This window comes from Eublepharis macularius, chromosome 6 (genome assembly GCF_028583425.1).
Source record: "Eublepharis macularius isolate TG4126 chromosome 6, MPM_Emac_v1.0, whole genome shotgun sequence".
Lineage (NCBI taxonomy): Eukaryota > Metazoa > Chordata > Lepidosauria > Squamata > Eublepharidae > Eublepharis > Eublepharis macularius.
Window position 1 is genome coordinate 125,395,096 of NC_072795.1, and position 18,220 is coordinate 125,413,315.

The 18,220-nt window shown below is 41.8% G+C and overlaps 1 protein-coding gene across 2 annotated transcripts in view; it reads left to right on the plus strand.

Annotated features, from left to right (window-relative positions):
* The window catches only part of NDST2 (N-deacetylase and N-sulfotransferase 2), a 175,225-nt gene that overhangs the window by 12,089 nt on the left and 144,916 nt on the right, over positions 1-18,220 (plus strand). For both annotated transcript variants that reach the window (XM_054982345.1, XM_054982346.1), the window contains exon 2: positions 15,292-15,375. The gene's annotated coding sequence lies outside the window, so the exon portion shown is untranslated. The remainder of the gene's footprint in view (positions 1-15,291; positions 15,376-18,220) is intronic.

An 18,220-nucleotide genomic window follows, 5' to 3' on the forward strand; every position in this document is an offset into this window, starting at 1 on the left:
TAGCTTAATGGCTGTCTCCAGAAGTTAGACAATAAATTGGGAAGGGCTTGATTGAGTATACCTGGGCAGAACTATAGGTTAAAAAAGGTGATTGATGACTTGTGACTAGTGGAAGGGAAGAGTATCGGACCCTGAAGGTCTTAAGTCTCTGTGCATCTCCGGGGTGTGGAGCAGCGAACCAACCTTGCCTCATAACTCATGTTTCAGTAATTTTCCCACTGCAGCCAGGTTGGGATCCATTCTGCCTCGCCAGGCAGCATGTTTTGTGCTCAGAACACAGGAGGAGGAGGAGTTTATGAGATTGCCATATTCATAAACTGCCCTTTCAGTGAGAGGGAGGGTTTGACTGCTAACATAAGTATCTTACAGACAAAATGGTGTTTGGCTGCTAGTAATGGTGTCACGGTTTCAATTCAATAATGCTTTTTCAGCTATGAAATGGCCAAGTCCATAGTAGATGACACAGAACAGAAACACAGTAAATAGTGATGCCACACTCATAGTGTTTATATCTAATATGTATGCACATGGAGTAGGGTAGGTGGATTGGGCTTCTGTATTCAGATATATACTGCAAGTGTCAGGGTTGGGCATAATGAGTTCTAATCAGAGTATGAGGATGCTGTGGCAGCTATTCTCACAGTAGTCAAAAGACCCTGCGGTTCCTAGGCCCTTTGACTCCCAGTGCCATCAGGGAACATGCAGTTGACCATGGCTTCAGAAGCTGGGGTTGTGATTCAGGCTGCTAAGGAACCTGTTGATGATATTCCCCTATCATTAGGGACTCCACACTCACTCCTGGAGCCCCAGGAGCAGACAAGTCAGAAAGCCTGGATGGAAGCTTGACTCACATGGCCAAGAGCATAATTGGCCATTGGAGATAGGGGTGTGCAGTTTGGTAAATCCGGTCCAATATACTAGTATTAGTGGGTCCTGATTAATCCTGGAAATATTCAAGATTATCCAAGGTCTGCCATTTCAAAGGTAGCAGCAGCTTGTTTTTTTTATACTTTAGCATGTTTACCAGGCCAAAAAAAGAAGAGGGAGAGAGGCCATTCGCACAAGTGAATAGCATCGCTTGTTATGGGGAGCTCAACTGTTCTGTCCAATCATCATGATTCTCTTATGTGGTCTAGGAAACCTGCAACCTTGAAACTTGGAGGTTCATTAGTGGACAAGCAGTTCTCAGTCCACTGCAATTTTGGTGTAATTTGATTCAAAAAAGAGCCTCCCATAGAGAATAATGGACCTGGTTAATTTTGGAATCCCCCCGAAACCTGAATCTAAATACAGAACTGATATAAGAGGACGCAGATGTTGGTAAATACTGATTATTTATGGCCTTCCAAATACCTAAATCTGAAAAATTCCTTTAAAAAAAAATAGATCACATTACTAGTCTGAGGCTTGTCTTCTGCCTGTGAGGCATTGGAAAACCCAGGGCTCATTTTGAGGGGGAATGCACAGGAACGCAGTCCTGGTAGTTCTCCAAAGAGGTCACATGTCAGGCGGCCCCGCCCACCTGATTTTCGGCCATTTTGGGCCCATTGTGGCCTGGATTGGGGCCGAAACAGCCAGGATAGGTAATGTCAGGGGGTGTGGCATATGCAAACCAGTTATGCTAATGACATACTTCCGGTGATGGTGAGGGGTGTGGCACATGCTAATGAGTTCCTGCAGCTATTTTTCTATGAAATGGCCCCTGGGAAGACCCATCTACACTGGGAGGCTTTGCAGAATGCTGGACAGGGCCCTCTGTCCCTGCATCCCATTGCAGACTAGGCCACTGCTTCAGATGTAGGTACTAATTCCTCTAAATAGCCTCAGTTTGTCTCTGGCTGTTAATGGAATCAACAGGTCTGATGATACTTGCTATCCCTACCTGCCTGCATTTGGGGGCTATCCTGCCTGCCTCTGTTGCCTTGATGTGAACAGATGGAGCAGAGATCAACGTACTTATTCCGTGGTAAAACGTACCCCTCGGGGTCCTCTGTTTCACTGGGGGAGATTGGTAGGGAGTTTACTTTGCTGGCCTAGATCCCTGGTGACTAAACCTTAATGAGGCATTTAGATCTCCCTCTGTATTTCCCCCACCTTCAGAATAAGAACACTTTACCACCTGCCATTCCCGGAAGCTTGTATAACTATGCCACTTTTGTCTTTCTGGGAATGGAACCATTTACTCCGTCTAAGTCATTTTCTTTGGCATAAAAAAGCACACTTGTAATGCTTTGCCATATAAAATAGTGTGTGTTTTGTTTCTGCTGGTTAATGTAGAGTTTTTGAATATTTGTTAAAATGCAATCCTCTGTTGTGTGAAGGAGGGGGTGCAGATGGGTGACTGAAATGTGCTGTGACTGTACCCAAGGAGGTGGAGTGAACTGCACTTTTTCTAGGTCATCCGTATCCCTTGAAATTAGTGTGGTAATTCAGTTGCAAGCAAGAGATTCTCCACCTTTTTGTTGTACCATAGAATGTAATATGCCACATTAAGGCTTTATGTAAAAAAGAATGATTGCTCTAAGACATCAGTTCTGTAAAAAAAAAGGGGGGGGGAGTGTTACTTGTACCCAAAGCCACAGATTAATGAAAAGAAAAATGAAGTAATTTAGCATAAGAATGTCTCAGGATTACTAGGCAAGACAAGCAGTAAACACGAACCTCTTTCTCTAAGTATAAAAGTTAAAATTTATTTATTTATTTATTTACGTCATTTATAGTCCGCCTTTCTCACTGAGACTCAAGGCGGATTACACAGTATGAGGTTAATACAATCAGTAACAAGTACATTTCAATACAATACCATAAGGTAAACAGATACAAGTTTAAAAGACATAGCATTAGCAAGGGTCCAAGACAGAGTAGAAAAAATACTGGACCAAAACATAATCAATTCTAGGACTAATATTAGACAGCATGGAGCGATGGTTGTACATAGGAGTACATATTTAAAGCAGCAGATAATATATAAGGCAAAAATAGTGATGAAGTCTATGATCCCTAACTTGTTAGTGAAGCATCTGAGATCCCATCCCTACAATACAGCCCTCCCATTTGAGTAAAAAGCCTTTTTGAATAGTTCGGTTTTGCATCGTTTACAGAAAGCCAGGGGAGCGGGGGCTCTTCTGACTTCCTCAGGCAGGTCATTCCACAGGATAGGGGCCACCACAGAGAAAGCCCTTGTACGGGCTGCTGCTGACTTCACTTGCCTGCAGCCTGGCACCTGCAGGAGACCCTGTTCAGATGAGTGAAGCTGCCATGGAGGAACATAGGGAGGGAGGTGGTCCCATAGGTATGCTGGACCAAAGCCGTGAAGAGCTTTGTATGATCTTTGATCATTTAAGAGAGAGGCCAAAATGTAAATTACCAGATTTCAGTTGAGCATCAGTCACCTCCCAAAACTACTCAGCAGCCCCCATAACTTCTCTTCCAACTGGTCAAGAGCAAGGATAGTCTTTTCTCCCTTTCACTACCACCTCAGAATCTCTGTGGATGCACTCCTCAAGAGCATTTCTCTTTCTTTTATTCCCATTGAAGAGTTCTCCCCCTTTTATTCTCTTAACAGCTCTGCTGTGTAGCCTTTGATTGTTCCCAGGTCACCCAGCAAGATTCATGGCAGAATGAATGGGTGGGATTTTAATCATTTTCAAACTGCTTTAGGATTTTATCACGTGTGAGTGGCTTTGAGTAGGTATATGGAAAGGTGGCATTTAACATGAATAAATAAATGACAACTTGAACCAGGGTCTCCCAAATCTGAGTTTAACTCTCCAACTTCTACACTCTGGCTCTAGGAGCATGTTGGAACACTGGCAGAGTGTAATTAAACATTACCTTTCCAAAATTGAAGATTTGATTCTGGTAAGGTGAGCTGTCATTTAACCATGCATGCATGTGCGCGCGCACACACATACCACACCGCCCCCATAGATTGCTAATACAAAGCTGCTCCTGGGGACACTGTGTTTATATTAGTGAGATTTGCATTCACTAAAACAATGGAATTTTCCTAAGGTCTTCAGGGGTTAAAGGTGCCAAGAATTATCAAGTCCCCTTTCCTCTTCCTCATAATGTTCTTCCTGACTATGAGTAGTATATTTGAATGAGTTACATGCATTTAAAAAGCCATCTGTTGTGTTGATATATGAATGCCCAGTTATCTCAGTTGGTTTTACTTTTCATAAGCAGAAAGCTCTATGGTTTGTGCTCTTCTTTTTTCTTTTGTCATAGTCACAAGAGATGTATGATCCATTCTAAATTGCCCTGGAAGTACACACAGATATTTCAGACAGCAGAGTAGCTCTCAGCACATAATAATCACGGCTTCTGGAACAGCTTTTTCGAACATAACAAAAGTGGTCTTTTGATGTTGTCTTTGGTATTCATGTTTCCAGTTAATTCATGCGTTGTCTTAAAAGGATATAAATTGCTTTCTTGTGGGTCCCTTTAATTCTTGTTACACATTAAAATTTGCATTGACTATATACACAAAAATTGTACGTTCTGGTTGTACCTGTCAGATATCTGTCGCTTGTTTGTGTGGGGGCTGTGCCAAATTGGTATCCACAATGTGGAATATCGGGGCACAACAAGAAAATATCTTAATCTCTCAGATGTTTAGTGAGTACACTGTGATAGGGTTCACTAAACCACAGATGCTCAGTTACCTGACGTTTTGGTTTGCAGGCTGTCTGCATGTTGCAATCACACAGTTAAATGCTGGGCAAATTGTTTATTAGGGTTCCACTAGTTCCCACTAGCAAAAAGCTGGCTGTGCTTTCTCATACTGCTTTCCCTCCACTTCTTCCCTGTATGCTGCTGCCTCTTCCCCATCAACTGTCTTCCATGTTCTTTAAGAACATAAAACATTTACATTCCACAGCAAGTAACTTACACATGTGAGGTGTCTTCCTTTGTGCCGATAGTTGCATTACCCTGTGTTCATTAATAAGAAAGGCAGTCGAACTGTCTGGATTGGAATCATTTGGAAAGTGCTTCATTACAGCTGTCCCCTCCCTCAAACAATTTTCTGCCCAAAGGGGAAAAAATACCAACTTAGAAAAACAGGCTGTCTTTTTATTAGATAGGATCTTTCTGTAGTCAAGGTCGGAGTGGTGCGTGATTATATGTCCTGAACATGCATGCCTCTGACTAATACATGCCTCAGTCAATTTTATTTTCGTTTCTGGAACTTCAAGCTGCCTTCTTCTGGAAAGCCTTCATTACTTTCATCTTCAATACTCTGGATGAGCTCTCTTAGTTTAGAGGAGCTCAGCTCCAAGCCTAGGAACTTGAAATGAAATTGCCCAAGGCTTTCTTAACCACAGAGGGTTGCAAGGGAGTGTCCTGATCCCAGGTGGGGAAACAAGCTCCGGCAACTTACAGAGTCTCCAACAGCAGTGGTTCCCATGTCACAGTCCAGAGTCAGATAATGTAGTCCAGAAGGCAGTCCAAAGTTACAGTATAGAGTCAGGTAACACAATCCAAAAGCAAGTCCGAAAAGCAGTCCCAAGGGTCGGGCAACAAGGTTCCAAGAACAAAAAACCGGTCAGGAAACTGGTGGGCTAGCCAACAAGACTGCAAACAAGTTGATCCCACAATGGCTACATGTAATACTGGTTCTCTCCTTAGGTTCCTCTTTCCCAGATGAATCATCTATACTACTCAAGAGGAGTAGTGGAGCCCAGATCCTGTAACGACTCAAGTCTGTCCTGACACTTCTTCATCAGGGGAAAGGCCTCGGGCTGCTAGGTGTGCACTCTTGCACCCGGTCCAGGCCTCTGCTGCAGCCCTTTGCCTTCTCTGCTCTTGGGGTCCTTCAGAGGACCATGCTGGAGCTTCCTGGCTTGAAGACCCTGCTGGCTCAGGTGTCAGCTGTGGTGCTGGCTCAGCATCCCTTTGGGAGGATCCTGAGGAACCGCCCCATGGGAGGATTCTGCCAAGGTGGTGCTTGGGGACAAGTTGTCCTCCTCCTCTGATAAGGACTCATCTTCTGACTCCATGACGGAGAGGGAAGAATACTGCTACGTAAGCAATACATTGAATCAAATTTGACTGCTTTTAAAAGAGACCTGTTACGTTGACTGAGGGCTTGCACAATCAGGAGTTGCCCAGTTGCCAAGCCAAATGGTGTAACTGTGTAGATAGGAAACTGTTCACAATACTGCTCGCAAGCTGATCTTTGAGACAATCAAAAGGGAGGCTTGCCTTGATGAAAAATGGGCATTTTGAACAGGGTAAATTTGAATGCAAGTAACATTATTTTTGTAATTTTTGTAGGGTTTTCACATCCCCTGCTCTAAACCCTTTGATTGGGCAGTTTTATTCTTGCAATCCTTAAAGCTCTTGGTTCTCTGATAGTATTTTTAAAATGTTATTTAACAGTACATTAGAATGATTAGCTTCATCTTTTGATTAACTTAAATTATTTATCTATTTCATTCATCCTCCACCTTTTTCTGTAGCAGGGACCCAAAGCAGCTTGCATCATTCTCCTCCATTTTATCCTCACAACTTTGCGATTGGCCCAAATTCACCTAGCAAGCTTCCGTGGCAAGAGTGGGGATTTGAACCTGGGCCTTCCAGATTTTAGTTCAACGCTCTTAATACAATTCTGATGTCTCAGAAAGCTGTAATCCAACTGAAATCTGTCATGACGGAACAGAAAAAGAGCAGAAAATGAGTAGAAAGATGAAAAATGGATGGAAAATTGGGTATGGAAAGAAACATGCAAGGTTAGAACGGAAGGAAATGGAGGGCATGAAATATATGGGGATCCGCAGAGACTTGAGTTGGTGCAGAGAGCGTAAAGGAGCTGTAGCTGTAAAGAAATAAAAGAGGAAGGTGAGATACGGAAGATGCAGGCCTGGGGAACATGCACAATGGGGGGAAGAGTACAGAGAGAAGAGGAAGAAGATTAATGGAGAGAAGATTCAAAGTAACCTGTGGGGATGGGGGGAGAGGGGATGGGGAGAGAGTGGCAGAGGAAAAACAAAATTTAAAAATAACCTGTTAAGAGGCAAATTCAGTGTTAAAATGGCAACAAAGGCTTTTCTGAGCCAAATGTAGTAATGGGCTCCTCTTGAGTTAATAATTAGGCGTGTGCAGTTGGATACTGCTGGCCCAAAAAGCTAGCTGACTTACCTGGCATTGGATCAGGTAGGTTATATACGAGGCAGCCAGAAGCTTCTGGGTATGACTCCCAGATCTGTTAATATTGTGAATTAATTGTCAGGAATTTAATAGAGCTTGCCTCCCAGGATACAGCATTTCTCCCATCTAGTCTTAGCTCTGGGACCATTCAAGGGAGCTCTCTTGGCTAATAATACAGTCGTTTTTGGAGAGGAGGAGAATTCTGAAGGGCAGCCATTACATTAGCCATTTTGAGGTTAGCCCTTCATCCTTTCCCCCGGGGAGATGGGTAGTAAGGGGGGGTCACTGGGGTGGGGTAGTTTGAGAGATATTATTTTGTTGTTTTGGACTCTGTGCGGATTAAAGTCTAGTTTGATTTAATCTTCCTTCTGAGAGGTTAATTTCTTGATTTTATTGTGGTGGTTTTTCTTGGTTTGTTGGCTTTTCTGGTTGCCCTCAGTTTCTGGGTTACCTGTTTACCACCTTTCTATACATTAGTGAGCTTGGGTAACATAGCATTTTTCATTGGTTAGGTTTGGATAGGTAGGTTCCCTGTCCTTTTCTTAGGATATTCTGCAAAGAAACAATGCGATCCACCACCACCCCACATCCAACGAACCACTTGCTCTACATCATGAGCGTGCCTCAATTAAAAAATGCTCCTGCTTCTCAGCAACATGATGAGCAGATACACTGGAAGGACCGCTTTTACTCCATTCTGTGCATGGAGAAAATGGACAGACATTTATCTCTCTTTTTTAAATACTTTTTATTTTGATGTTTAAAATCCCAATAAAAAGGGGAAGAGAAAGAAAAGAAAAAGAAATCAAGAGAGAGAAAAAGAAGAGAACAAATATTAAAGAAAAGAAACCAAAGAAAATTTTTATATATAATTTTAATAATGCCCCTTCTCCATTTAGTTTTCCCAGATTTATCTTCTTAGAAATCAAATCCACAGATCATCATTTTTTCTCATCTCATGCAGAAAGTCAGTAAGGGGTTTCCAATTTACTATAAAAGTAGACAATATTTTATCTCTGATCAGAGCTGAAGGTTTAGCCATCTCCGCTAACTCCATCATTTTCACAATCCAGTCATTCATTGAAGGCAGTACTGTACTTTTCCATTTTTGTGCATATATGACATAAGTGTTCCCATTTTCCCTTTTCCCATTTTCCCATGGCTCCCATTTTCTCTTTTAAGACAGACAATCCTGAGACTGTCTCTGACCCTACAACTTCTTTTTTCTGGCATCTTTGGTGGTGATGGAGAGTTTAAAAAAAGTCATAGTGACCTCTGGTGGGGTTTTCATGGCAAGAGACTAAGAGCCAAGCTACAAGTGACGCCTGACACAGGTTGGACACTTGTCAGCTTCCCTCAAGTTTTGATGGGAAATGTAGGCATCCTGGTCTTGCAGCTGTAATGGAGAGCCAAGCTGTAAAACCAGGATGCCTACATTTCCCATCAAAACTTGAGGGAAGCTGACAAGTGTCCAACCTGTGTCAGGCGTCACTTGTAGCTTGGCTCTAACAGAGGTGGTCTAACTCCATTATAAATCATCTCCCTAATAATTCAAGGACATGCTAGTTTTTCCCTCCTTAGTTTGTATCAAGTTATGCTATGCTTGGTTCAGGAGTGTTTTTGTATCTAGTCTTCATTCATATAAAGATAAAACAGCCAGATTTTTCCAGTGTCTCCTTGAAGTGTTGTTGATAAAATGGCAATTAGTATTCTTTGGCTGAGCTTGCCAAACAATGAGCTGCATGGACGGAATCAGACCCATTTTGTTTTTTTAAAGTCTGGTGCTGTCAGATTTGACTCAGAATATGCCCCTTTTCTCTGAGTTGTGTGATTTCAGAAGCATGGGGGTGGGGAAGCATAATTCTTATTGAGTCTTACATTCCTTTGGAGATGTGAAAGCAAACTAGAAGGAGATTGGCAATTTGTCGGTATAACTTTTTTTTAAAAAAAAAGTTGATCTGGTCATTTTTTTGGTTCCATGGCACTATGAGAAATGGGGGCAAGGCAGCTGGCATTTGTTGAGTTCAGTGTCTGTTAAATGTGTTACTTGATTAATTTAAAGGTCCATGAGTTGATACTGTGTACTTTACTTTTAAAAAAGTATATCCTGACCCTTAGCCCAAAGGCTTTTTTATAATACCACAGCATTATATAAACGTACAATAGGAACAATTCCCTTCCTGAACATATCAGAATATATAAAGTAAAGTAGTCAAGAGTGATTCTGCACACGTTGGATAATTCACTTCCAATCCTCTTTATAGATCATTTGGAACAGATTTTTTTGTGTGCGGGACAAAAAATCCACCTCAAACGATTGCTAAAGTGCATTGAAAGTGCATTATCCAACGTGTGCGGAGTCAGCCCAAATTTAACATGAAAAGAACAGTGGCAACTCAAAAAGCAGTTGTCAGGTGCCCTGGAAGCTCTATGCAGCAGGGCTTGACCCCATAAGTTTGCTGCAGTCAGTCAGTATTCAAGTCTGGCTAATTATCCTGTAGTTTCTTCTTTGGTCAGTGCTTAGTGGTGAAATGTGCTAAATTACCCCTTGACATTTTCTAGGTTGCAGAATCTGCTAGAAAGCAAGGACCTTGACTTCTGCAGAGGCAGTTTAATTTATGAAATGGCATAGCAAAATCAGTCAGTTTCCTTTTTCTTTTGACTAAATCACATTAGTGGTTTCCCCCTTCAAGCCACCATTATTCCCTCTAAGGAGCAGATGCCTGTGGCATTGTATTTCTAATGTGTTTTGCCTTCTAATGTGTTTTGCCTTTCTTAGAAACCCACTGAAATAGAAGAGAAGATATAAAATATGTTGAAAAAATTTCCTCGTTTTTTCCCGGAAATGTTCGATCTCCATAATATACTTTATCTTGCACAAAATTGCTTGTAATTATCCTTAGTTTTAAGATAATATTTTTAAAATGCAGTGTCTTAGAATAATGGTTGATAGTTTCATTGGATAAATAAATAGAGAGGTATATTTTTCATTGCTTTCATCGTTGACCTCCAGCTGCAGTACTATTGCCCGGAAATTCATGCAGCCGTTGATATATCCAGGCTCCTGGGAGGGTCGTACTGGAGAATGGGGCAGATTGAACATCATCTTTTTTCCTGAGGAAACTGAGTTCTTAGTGATCACTTATAATGGTGTCTTTATTTTGATTAGAAGTTAATGATTGGTCAAATTGAGTTATATATTCTCAGTCAAATATTGCCAGTTAAAATCAATTACAAAGGACAACTTAAAATGTAATGCAAAGGGTTTTAAGCTGGTTTGATATAAGAAAGCTAACTAGAAGCTCAAGGCTTCTTCAGTGCATGCCTGTATCTGAATCAGGCCTAACCAGAGTCATCCAGAACATACTCTTTGAGTCTGTTCCATGAAAAACTGAACCGATCTAAGGCACATCCCTTGATACCCACTACCACCTTTAGCAAGGTGGCATGGTCTGGGGTATATCCAAGGCTTCAGCTAGATCCAGGAGGAGCAACAAAGAGGCATGGCCTTTGTCTACATTTCACATGGAGATCATGAGTTAACACCACCAGAGCACTCTCTGTCCCATAGCCTGGCCTGAAACCCGACTGAAATGGGTCCAAAGCACCAGAGTTATCCCAGAAGACCTGAAGTTGGTCAGCTACTGTTCTCTCAATTACTTTGCCCAGAAAGGGCAGATTAGAGATGGGGCAGTAATTGGCCACATCATTTTTGTCTACAAATGGTTCTTTAAGTAGTGGGCAGATAACCGCCTGCTTGAGTGGTCAGGGGGAGGTGCCCTGAATTAGTAACTGATTGACGGTAGACCTCAAGGGTTCATTTACGTGGTCTTTACATGATTTAAGCAGCCAAGATGGACCAGTATCCAGTGTACAGATAGTGGCCTTTACAGATGCCAAGATCTTCTCAATATCCATCGTTGTAACTGGCTCAGAGTAGTCCATGTGTGAACCAGACGGTGTATTAAGCATTTCTTTGACCTTGCCTGTATTAACAGCTAGCATCCAGATTAGAGTATATCCATGCATTTTTTTCAGCAAAAAAACTTTGCAAAGTCATCACAGCTAATTGTCTGTTCTTGAGACTGCAGATATTCAGATTTAGGAGTTAGAAGATGTCAAGATACCTTGAATAATTGGGATGGCTGTGAAATAGCTGGTGCAATGGTTGCAAAGAATAGATTTCTTTGCTGCTCTCACCACCGTTTCATACATCTTCCAGTGGGCTCTGTAGCATGTTCTATCAGTTTCAATGCAAGTTTTCCACCAGTGTCTTTCTAGATGCCTTCCAGCCCTCTTTACGTCACCCAGCTGCATGGTCAGCAAGGAAGACGTCAGCAAGGGGCAATATTGATCACTTTGAAGAGCTTCACATTTCATGTTCCTATGGCACATGTGTTTGGAATCCTAAGATTCCCCCAGGGCATTTTAGAATCTAGAAGGGTCCATGAGCCTTTGTGGGTGAACCATTTTAATGGGCCCCCCTTTTGGTGGAGCATTGAGGCCATAGTCACTGTTCCCTTCAGTAGATAATGGTTAGACCACGGTTCAGACCTTATCTCCGAATCTGAAACAAGACCCTCCTTCCAAGTCTCAGTGCAAAATATTAAGTCCAAGGTATGACCTCATTCATGTGTAAAGCCAGTAACTATTTGAGAAACACCCAGCGCTGCCCAGAAAGCCATAACTTCCTGGCCAGCCCTGACATGGAGCATTCAGCATGAATGAATGTCCTCCAGAACAATCGGCCTAGATGTCTCAAACACCACGTCATCATCAATAGTAGCGCTAATCTTAATTAGCTAATTAAAACTTTAATTGAAAGTTGTGCAAATATTGGTAATATAGGCAATATTTTACCACCCAGTCATTCTCTTCACATTGTCCTATGGCGGGACTGATTGAGTAAGGATTCCCCTATCCTGCCCAAGTTCCTTGATTTCTGAAGCCTATGTAATAATGCTCTTCCAGCTTGTACCAGCAATTAACTAAGTAAATTCTTGTTCATGCTTGCTGCCAGCCAACACTTTCCCCTTCAGTTGCTGTTGAGCAAAGGTAATGTATCACCTGCTGTAATGAGATATTGACGTGCTTCAGAAAAAGAAAGGTGAGTTACATAACAAGAAATGGATATATGCATGTAGAAAATGAGTCCTTGTCCATACCGCTAAGCATCTGGACTAGTTAATGGTGGTCTTCTGGCTGGGGTGATGATGGTAGCCTTGGGAAGCAGCATCAAAAGAACTCGTATTTACCCCTTAGAATAAGTTATGCAGAAATACATATTTACTTAATTGGGGGTTGGGAACTGGAGAATAACTGAATGGAAAGAGGAAATATGAGTAAGTGACAAGACATCAGAGATTATGGTTAAGTGGAAATTTGCACCTTCTGCACACTAACAGATATGAATGAGTGAGTTGATGTGTCTGTGCAGCTCTCCATTTCTCCCCCTTCTCCATCCATCATTTGGAAATCTGCTTTTCCATTTTTTCTGAGACTTGGGTGGCTTCTGATATTAGCTCTTGATACATATTTATGTTTGGAATATGGTCTTTGCCTGTGTACATTAAAATTTCTCTCTACAGTCTAACATTTTATTTTATCCCAGTGCTTAGGTTCTGCATTACTGTTATAAACAAAAATAAGTGCCTGACTTGTGCTGGTGCCTGGTTTCCATCTTCATACTTCTCCAGATCTCGAAATATACTTTTATACTTTTATGGAGGAGGTGGGAGAATCATTATTTCTATAAATGATTGGCTCATTGGTCATTCTTTCTCATTCCCTTTCCCTACTACTGGCTTTCATCTTTCTGAGAAGTTGTAAAATCTCAGTAAGCAAATTATTGACTAATAAAAAAAAATTCTAAGTAGCTATGAGCAAGGATCTGTTTATCTTCTGTAAAGTACTTGGTATATGTTAGGTATAAATAATAATAGGTAGGATTTTTGAATATTATTCAGGACAATAGGCTCTTCAGAAGAACTGAGTAATTAAAGCATTTCTGGCGAAGTGTACCTAATCTTGGACTAGTTCTTGTGAAAATTATGGAGGATAAAGGTAGAACTCTTTATACAATTTACACCTTAATTCCTGCTTTTGCAAGGATTGGTTTGCATATCTTTATGTGTTGTTCTTAATATCATATAAGCCATGCGTTAACAAAATCTCAAAAGTTTAACTTAATCCCAACAAAATGGAGGTGCTGTTAGTGGGGGGAAGGACTCACTGGGGTGTGTCCTGTTCTGGATGAGGTTGTGTTTCCCCCAAAGGAGTAGAGTTCATAGCCCGGGAGTGCTGCTGGACCTGAGCCTCCTACCAAATATATGTTGGTAGCTGGCCAGGAAATCATTGTTACTTGAGCACACAACCAAGAAGACAAGAGTTGTTCTGCTACCACTGTTGGTTGGATCAAGGATTGATTTTGCCTGTAGAGCAGCGTAAAGCACTCACTGAAACTATAAGGGGGCAGGAGGAGACAGCTGCTCACCCAAAAAGGTCACCATTCTTCAGCAAAAGAGTTGCCAAGGGAGACTCCAGCATGAATATGTTGAATTAGAATTCACCAAACCATTTGATTGCAAAGACAAGGGATTCCTCAGCCATTGTGGGTGTGTACTCAGTTTAGCACAAAGAGGGAGACTGCGCGTATGGGTGTTATCATGAACGGTCACCGTACTTTTCTTGATTACATTTGAACTTTACATAATAATATCACATTCTTGTATTGCTGACATTTCGTGGCCTTTTGAGCTCTCCCTCATATCGTGTATGTACAAGTATGCTACCTGAACTATCCTCTCCTGCAGTCTAAAGAAGGCTTTAGTTCATGACAGCTTATGCTAGAATTTCCAGATTGTTAGTCTTTAAGTGCTGCAAGATGTCCATTTGTTTTTATGGCAACAGACTTAAACACAGCTACCATTCTGGAAGTGGTTGGACACAAAATGCTGCTTCTGGCTATGGGGCGCAGTATATCCCACCCATGTGCTTCTGTTGTCTCTTCCACTTTCTATAGCCAGCAAAATAGCTGGCAGAGGAACAGGTAGAAGAAGTCAGTGGTGCTGGTAATATCAGCCCCTGTATATGTTGCAGTGTCCTCTCATGTGTTCCCTTCTGGCTATTTGACTTCCTATAAAATGCTCTGGGGAGTCTGGCTGGAGTGTTAGATGGACCAGTCATGTTATTCTTTGGCTATGAGCAGGGCTTTTTTTCAGCGGGAACGCAGTGGAACTGAGTTCCTGCACCTCCTAAAAATGGTCACATGGCTGGTGGCCCTGCCCCCCGATCTCCAGACGGAGGGGAGTTTAGATTGCCCTCCGTGCCACCGAGCGGTGTGGAGGGCAATCTAAACTCCTCTCTGTCTGGAGATCAGGGGGCAAGGCCACTGGCCATGTGACCATTTTTGCCGAGGCAATTTAAACTTTAAAAAACTCCCCCTTATTCCAGCTGACCCAAAGTGACATTGTTGTGTGATCTTGAGTTCCACCACCTCTTTTCCCAGAAAAAAAGCCGTGGCTATGAGCTTGTGAAAAAAAAAGTGGAACCATACTTCCCATTGGTTTTTATCTGGTATTGATCTGGCTGTAGTCCCAGCAGTCATTTTAAGGAGATAATACCCAGAATTTGGGGAAAGTACAGCTCAGGATTCTTCTACATGTATGCAGAAAGTCACGCCCTCCCAATTTTGGAAGGCATAAGCAATGAGCTAGTTTGTCATAATTATTGTCTATGTAGCCATTGTTTTCTAACAGATCTAAGGATTCAGTCTGGTGTGGAGAAATATGCACAATTATTGCTAGACTTGTTTCTGTCATCTTCCGTTGGCTTTGTCGCATAGTCAAAACATGCTACTTGTGCTTCCTGTTGGCCTCCTATCCTTGGGCCACCTTGTTGCCTTTTGATTGATTCTCTGAAACCATTCTTAAAAAAACAAGAATGAACAAGAATGTTCATTGGAGAGGAAAGAGTCCAGGGCTCTGAATTCTCTTCCGTTCCTTATGAGATGGAAATCCCACAAATTCACTAAAGGCAACCTTAAGTTTTGGAGTGAAACGAAGCACATATTTTACCCTAATTCATCTGCTCTATAAATCTTTAATCTAAGTCCACCTGCCTTTTCTCTTTCTTTCTCAGCCAAAGGGAGTGAATTTCGTGAGCCAAGAATGATCAGCTTGTGAGCTCTGTGCTGGCTGCTGAACAAAGGCGCTCATTGAAAAGGTAAGTGCTGACCCTCCTTTTTCTTTGACATATATTTACATTCCCCTGGGTTGGTGAACTGGTTGCTATACTCGTCACCTTAAAGCATTGTTAAGGTTGTAGTAAGCATAATCTAATCTATAAACCCATAAACCTTTTAAGTGTCATCCATCAAAGCATTTTCTCACTTGGGCTTGAATTTGGCCGGCATGTCATTCTGCAGCAGTGCAGAGGGAAAAAATCAGGAAAGGTAATGGCTTTTCATCCTTCTTCACAGAGAGGTTCTGAGACATCTCTTCCGTATTGTGTGTGATGCTGAAGTAGACTGGAGATTGGAGAGCCCTTCTAGCTGGCCCTCACATTCCAGCACAGACGTCGCAAGCACAGATGCTTATTAACTTAGATGCTGAAATCGGTTGCTGTAGAGGACAGAAGCCTGTCTTCACATACCAGTGCTACTGGGCGCAAGGGTTTTTCCTCATTCTCACGTACAGTGGGTTTTCTGGGTATTCAGCCTGTGAGGATCGGATCTTCTTTGGGTTTCTGTAATTCCGCACTTGAGGGAGTCGAACCAAAGCGTTTTTCATTTCTGCGCTTAGAAAATGCCCCGTTTCTGCTGTGGGCCTTCTAGGGGAAGACAACATCAGCGGTTTCATCAGTGTGTTTTTTTGTTGGGGATTATTTTCACCCATGAATTACAACATTGTGGTGTTTGGACATTAGAGGGGGTTGTGGTTAACCTCTACCTCAGCCTGTACTTGTCTGTCAATTGATTGGATGGCATTATTTGAGCTCGAAATTTGACAAAATTTCTGTGTGTTGATTGGCTGAGGCATGCTGGAGGGAAAATTTAAAATATTAGGTGAGATTTAGGAATCTCTACAGTTTTTCTGTTAGCCATTGCAGGGTTTTCCCCCCTCGACATTGCAACCTTTATTTTTATTTTTAATTTGTAACATTGTTTTAAAATGTTGCAACATTGGTTTTTTTTGAAAAATTTAGGAAAAAATTGGACTAAAAAATACAAGAAACAGAGACACCTGTACAAAATGTCATCCTAAATAGCTTATGTTTATGAGATTATTTATTTCATACTGTGAAGGTTGGCATGTACACACAACACATAACAAGCCATGACAACATTTTTTTTTTAAGGAATGAGAGCTGAGAATGGTGGGGCAAGAAAGGGTGTCATTATATTTTGCTGCTCAACCAATCAGGCCACAGGGAGATAAAGGGGTGGGTAAAAGGCAGGGCCAGGGCTTAGACCAAAGAAAATATTCTGCACTTCAAAAAAGCTGTCTTTTTAACTTCACTGTATTAAAAAAAATCAGGGTATGCGTGCAGGAAAAAATCGATTCTGCAGCAGATGCAGCCTTTCACTGTGCAGAATTTGAAAGAGTATGGGAAGCAATTTGAAGACCGAAACAAGGTATTTTGATTATATGTGCAGAACTTGGGGATAAATAGAAGCTGTAGGGGGCCAGAACGGATGGGAAAACCCTGTGTGGAAAAGCCCCAAATGACCTTTATTGTATGAGGCCAAGGGCCATTACAATTAAAACACGCCCAAAAAGTAACAAAAAAGTAGTGATGAACAGTAGATCAAAACAGGGTAAAAAACACCAACATGTATTTGCCCAAACAAACTGTCCAAATCTATAGGAGACAAGCTGATCAGAGTCTGAGAGAAGAAAAGTTAATTTCTCCTCCACTGCGGAAGGCTCTAAGCAGTTCAAAATCTCAGTGAGAAGTTTGCTTCTAGGCGCCATATAAACCTATACTAGCAGTACAAGTACCTTTGCTTACATGGCAACCACTTCCAGTATGAAGGTCTCTCCTTTGGCTAGTTTTTATCAAAATTGTTACATCCATTGTGGTTCATCACGATGGAAATTCGTCTGTGAACCAGGACGGTATCTTCATCACATAACTGGTGTATCAACAGGGTGCCAAAGACATCCAGATCACAGTCCGATGCCTGAAGTCACATGGTTCCTGAACTAACAAAGCAAAGAGCTCCTAATAGATACTGAGGAGTACTCATTGATACTGGGGAGTACTCATTTACTCCCATGGGTCAGATAAGAGAAATTTTGGAGAACAGGATACTAGGTGCTGGGTTCTAATGCTATTTTTTTATTTTATTTTTGTTTTATTTATATTCTGCTTTTCACAGAGCAGCTTAGGACATCATTCTCCTCCTTTTTCTCACAACAACAACCCTGTGAGATAGGCTGAGAGTATGTGATGGGTCAAAGGTCACACAGTTTGCTTCCATAGTAGAATCTGGGCCTCCTCGGATCTTAATCCAACGCTCTATCCACATTCAGTCTACAACATTACAGGCACATGTCAGCAAGCTAATAGATCTATGCTTCCAAGCTCTGAATCTGAAGGTGGTCCTTCTCCTTGACATCAGAACAATTCAGGGAGTGCTAAATAGGCAGGCTGGCTCAGACAGCAAACCAAAGGAAATGAAACCGCAAGAGAGTATTCTCCAGCAGACCTTAAACTCCTTTGGGTTCCTCTGGTGGACCTAACTGTTGCTGCCAATAACAACAATTCCATAGGCAGAGAAGATTGAAACTATAATATCCCCATAGCCCAGGGACTTACTTTGTGTCTTTCCATCCATTTTGCTGTTTCCAGAATGTGCACGTTTAAACTGGAAAAAGCTATTCCAATTTGTGTTGTCTTGGAGGCCATGGTTTTCCAATCTGGTAAAGTGGTTAGTACTTCTTTCCCCAGGGACCAGGACCTGGTAACTCAGGTGCCAATCCACCTTCTGTCCCCAGATCCAAAATAGCTCCATCTAATCACCTGAAAATAGAACAGGGACTCTTCCTAACCTTTGTTTGGTGGC